The following is a 5,880-nucleotide window of genomic DNA, read 5'->3' on the forward strand; positions in this document are numbered from 1 at the left end:
AAAAAAAAAAAAGCAATACAGCAGAATGCCAACCTCAGTTTTCTCTAAAACAAACAAACAAACAACCCTATAGATTTCTATTCTTTACACTTTTCTAGAGTTATCATCTTTTTAAAAAATCTTTTAACAATATTTATACTTTTATTTTTCTTTTGTGGATGTATTTATGTGCATGTCAGGGATGTGTGTGTACATGATTACTGGTACCTGTGGAGCTCAGAAGAGGGTGTCAGGTTCCCTGGGGTCAGAATTACAGGCAGTTGTAAATTGACTGACGTGAGTTCTGGGAACTGAACTCAGTTCCTCTGCAAGAGCAGCACATGCTCTTAACCACGGAGCCATTTGTATCAGACAGATAATCCGTCTGATCTGGAAAGCAGCCTTCTCAACCTAACTCTCTGCAGAGAAGTGGTAGCATGCTGACTTAACTTATCCAAAAAGAAATGTTCTCTATTAGCCAGAGAATAAAAAAACAAAAACAAAAAAAGGTGTTATTTACACTAGCATCGGTCATTAGGATGCTGTGTTCATTAGTAGGCTACCTGATACCACATTGACATGGATGTGCTGGAAAGATGTGTACTGCTACGTGGAACAGAGCATGACTAAAAAGTGACCTTAAGGACAGACACCTGCTACTCCAAGCTTGCAGGTACACTGCATTGGTTTCGGTTTCTCTGGTCACCTGTGTTTCCCACCATGACCACTAGGTGGCAGCTGTGGTTCCAAGTTGAAAAATGTCCTGGGACAAAAGCTGGAAGGGAAGGCGTCTACCTTGCTGTTACTGAGGAAGAAGCCCCTTCCAGATCTTTGAGTTATGGCTTGGATATGAAGTGTTCTTTCTAAAAGGCTGTGTTGAAAACTTGGCTCCAGTCTGATGGTCTTACTGAGAGGTAACTGAATCACGAAGACACTAACTCCATCAATGGATGAGTCTGTTGATGAGTTCATAGCGGAAAGGGCTTCGCAACTTGGCCACATTCCATAGTTACATAAACCCTTGTGTCTCCACACCCTTGCGTCTGTGTCTCAAATGGCTCGATAGAGTCCCAAACGTTTCCTGTCACATGCCAGATTGCTCAAAGAAGTCGAGAGAACTCCAGATTTAAGGAGACCTCTGCTGTAAGTTAGGTACCTACGAAAGCAATGGCTTTACTACCTTGGTATCCTGTAGGGAAAGCTGTAAGGTGGGAAGCTCCTTACACAGCAGCGGAGCAAAGCCCACTGGCTCTGTTCCTGGAGCTCAAAATACCCGAGTAGGGAACTTCTGGCTACTTAATTTAAAAAAAAAAAAAAATTGGGGGGTTTTGGTTTGTTTGTTTTCTGAGGCAGAATTCTCTGTGTAGCCCTGATTGTACTGGAACTTGATCTGTAGACCAGGCTGAACTTAGAGATCTGCCTGTCTATGTATCCTGAGTGCTGAGATTAAAGGCATGCACCACCACCACCTCTCTCTCTCTCTCTCTCTCTCTCTCTCTCTCTCTCTCTCTCTTGCTCTCTCGCTCTCTTGCTTTCCTCTCTCCTGTACACTAAAAATTATGATTGGCATGCCCTTTTAAAAAAATGTATATGACTATTCTTGGCTATTGAGAGCAATTGTTCTGTCATTGTTGTTTGAGCTAATTGAAAAGATTTAGATATAATTTAAATGTGAAGGGGCCTGGCTTCCCTGGGCCTCATCTCAGACAGGCTTCTAGGAGGCTGTCAGAACACTGCACCTTGCTGGACTGTTCTGTTATACATACCTATTGTGTTGTATTTAAACCATACCCCCACATCACCCAAGAAGACAGACTTGGGAGAGACACTGGATCTTTCTGTCCCTTTCCCCTGCATGACCACATTGAGCCTTTCGCTGAGTCAATCTCTCCCTTCTGCTTCTCACTATTAATTTGGATCCTTTAGTTGGCTTCTTGGGGATGGGTGGTTGAACCTGGTTTGTTTGGGGCAAAGGCTGTGACCCCCTAAGTCGGTATTTTTAAAGGAATACAATAATAAAGATTTCACAAAATTCAGCATCAAATCAAAATTAATAGCTGATTAATGGAGATGTCTGAATGTGATGTCATATACACCCAGGAGTATTTGCAAATGAAGATGAACCCAACAGGTCAGAACTATAAAGTACACCTTGCAAATAAAAATACCCAATTTAGGAGAAAAAGAAGACAATAGCATTTTCGGGAAGAAATGGAAATATATGGGGGAGGGCAGAGATCCCAGTTAAATTAAACAACTAGAGATAAAATAAAAATGCTTGGATGAAAAAATGCACCAAATGACATTAACAACAGACTAGACATCATAAAAGGAAAGCCCAGTGAAGCTTAAAAACCACACAAAATATTTTGAAGTACAAGGAAAAGTACAGGGTGGTGGTGGGGTGTCTCAGAAAAAAAAAAGAACTGAAACCAGTGACCTCAGAAAAGCATCAAGAAGACGGATGTGTATATAACTAGATTATAAATGAGGAAAAGAGAGAAGGCCGAAAAATATTTCAAGACACTTTAAACAAAACTTTCTTAACCTCATGTTAACCAATTCACAAAGCACAATTCACAGATCAGTGACCTATACAGCTAATAAAGAGCGGTATATCTGAATCAAAGTTCCAAGGTCAAGGAAGAGTCTGCGGCTGGGGAGGTGACTTGGGTACTAAGTCGCTTGCTTGCCTTGCAACCATCACAGCCAGAACCCAAGTATACAAAAGCCAAGCACGGTTGTGCATGCCATAAGTCCAGGGTTGGGGTGACAGATACACGTGGTCCCTCAGGGCTCTCTGGCTGCCCAGCATGCCTACTGAGTGAGCTCCAGCCTAGTGATAGGGAAGATGGCTGGTGCTGGGGGAAATACCACCTGAGGTTGAACTCTAACCTCCACATAGCACCAATGCATACATGCTTGTAAGCCTTCACACATGTGGGCTTACACATATGCAAACACTTTACACACAAGAAGAAAAAGGAAACAAGAACAACAACTCTAGAGGGTGACAAAGAGTGCAATTGGAAACTTGTTTGGGCGTCATAGCTTGTGTCTTGAATGTCCCCTGAAGATATGTGTTGAAGGCCTGTGGCATGCTATTGTGCGTGAGCTGGTAGAACTCTCTGGAGACAGGGTCTACTGGGAGAGGATTTGGTCACTGAAGTTATTCTCTTCAAAGAGACCCCTTTTTCTTTTTGTTGGTGTCGGGGCTTCTATAAACTAAGCAGGGTTTTTTGTTTTTTTCCACGTGCCCTCACCATAGCATCCTCTATGGGGCCAAGAGACTGCTGACAGAAGTCCTTGCTCCTCAGGCACAGGGATGGAATTCTAATATACTAGTCACTGAATATCAGAAAGCATAAAGCAACATCATTAAAGCAAGTAAAGAAAAACAGTGTGCCAGGCGGTGGTGGCGCATGCCTTTAATCCCAGCACTCGGGACGCAGAGACAAGTGGAGTTCTGAGTTCGAGGCCAACCTGGTCTACAGAGTGAGTTCCAGGACAGCCAGGACTACATAGAGAAACCTTGTCTCAAAAAAACAAACAAACAAACAAACAAGCAAACAAAACAAAGAGAAAGAAAGGAAGGAAGGAAGGAAGGAAGGAAGGAAGGAAAGAAGGAAGGAAAGAAGGAAGGAAGAAAGGAAGAAAGAAAAACACTATCAACTGAAACTAATGACAATACCTTGTCAACATGAAGGCAAAAATGGTTTTGGAAAGTGAAACAAAAAAAAATGAATCATCACTATCAGAAGTTTTTACTATATGTATACATGAAGTATATAAATATAATTTGGAGGTAGACTGATAAATTAAATATTGTATACCCTAGACTATCCACTAAAGGAAAAGGGCAAGATAATAAGTGTAATAGATACAGAGCAGAACTAAAATAGATTAATAAAATGCAAAGCTAACCTACAACAAAACAAAAAAAAATGAAAGAAGTAAAAAAATTAAAAAACAGATGAAACAAACAAAACACAAATAATAAAATGGTAGATTAAGCCACAACATCTATAAGAAAATTGTTTAACATAGAAAGATACAAATAAGTTAAAGCCAAAACAAACAACAACCACACACACACGCATACACACACACACACATACACACATATACACACACCAAAACAAAACACCCATAAAACAAAAATCACAAGAAATCTAGAATGGCTACATTAATATCCAAGTACACTTCAGGGCAATACATAACCCTAGAGACAGAAGGAACAATTCATCATGAAAATGGGGTCAAATCATTATAGACTCAACGTCTATAATGTCAATAGACTATGTCATCTAAAATGGGATCCTTAAGATACTTGAACCAGATGAGAACTAAATGAGAATTAAATCCACAGGCTATTGAACCCTTTAGTAGCTGGTGAATAAAATAAATACGCAAAGTATCAAAAAGGCTGTAGAACTCTCTTTAGTTCCTAATTGGCATTTCTGCAACACTTCATCCAACTACAGAACATACGTTGTTTAAATGCACACGGAACAGCTACCAAGAGACAACCCTAATAAGGTCACGACTCCAGCTTCAGGTTTGAGGTTCTGTTGTTGTTTGTTTTCTTCTCTTGTTTTCTTGGAACTGAAATCACACAGCTCATAAAGTAGAAGATAATCACAGAATGAAGACAGATGACAAATGATCTAGAAATTCAGACAACACCCTCTAAGTAACCCACAAGACTTAGAAGAAATCACAAGGAGAATAGAAAATATTTTTAGTGGAATAAAACTAAAAACAACATATGAAAACACATCTGACACAGTTAAAGCATGGTTGAAATTATTTCTACCATATGCAGGGCCCACTGCAGCCCTTTCTCTCTCCCTAGACCCCAACTCAGAAGCTTTGGAATCACAGGTCCTCAGCAGCAGGAGTCCAAAACAACTCCTTGTTTTTAAAGCCAGTAAGATTTTAGGATTATTTAATAACAACGTATAATTTTACTTTTCCAAATGATAAAGAAATTTCAGAGAACAGGGATCTCCTTCCTTCCCCATTGCTCTGGTTTAAACACTCCAACAGAAGCAACATAAGAAGTCAGGGTTTATTTGGGGGTATAGTTCAACGGGACAGTCCGTCACAGAGGGCAAGTCAGAACGGGAAAGAAGGGTGAGTGCTCTTGCCCAGCTGGCTTCCTCCTTTTTTATGCGCCTCAGGATCCCAGACCAGCAATAGCATTTACTACCAAGCCTGATGACCTGAGTTCAATCCCCAGACTTTACAAGGCAGAGAAGGTGGAAGGGGAGAACTGACCCTTTCAAGTTGTCCTATGGTTTTCATATCCTCTCTCTCTCTCTCTCTCTCTCTCTCTCTCTCTCTCTCTCTCTCTCTCTCTCTCTCTCACACACACACACACACACACACACACACATACACACACACACACAGAGAGAGAGAGAGAGAGAGAGAGAGAGAGAGAGAGAGAGACTAAATAAATTAATTAGTTAAAAAAAATACAATTTAAAGAATAGAAAAAGAGTAGCAGTTTGGGTCTCCCAGAAGTGAGCATCCACAGGATGGGGCCCAGACAGAAGTATGTAAGAGGACCTCTTGCTCTGGGCTCCGCTCCGGATGCATTCATAAAAAACAAACAAACAAACAAACAACCGGAGAGTCCTTCGGTGAGGTCAGATGGTTTTATATGAATAAGTGTGCCAGATGAGTCAGGGAAACTTGCATAATTACTATAAATATGACCTCGCCTATCCTCACTGCCTGAGGTGGGGGAATTTTAATTACAGAGAAACAAATAGAAAAGAGTTGCAGAATTGTGTCAGGCAGCCAAAATCCAGGTTATTTTTTCCTTTTTTTGTTTTTGTTTTTGTTTTGTTTTGTTTTGTTTTTTGAGACAGGGTTTCCTTGTGTAGCCCTGGC

The sequence above is a fragment of the Mastomys coucha genome, unplaced genomic scaffold (assembly GCF_008632895.1).
Source record: "Mastomys coucha isolate ucsf_1 unplaced genomic scaffold, UCSF_Mcou_1 pScaffold21, whole genome shotgun sequence".
NCBI classification, from domain to species: Eukaryota; Metazoa; Chordata; class Mammalia; order Rodentia; family Muridae; genus Mastomys; species Mastomys coucha.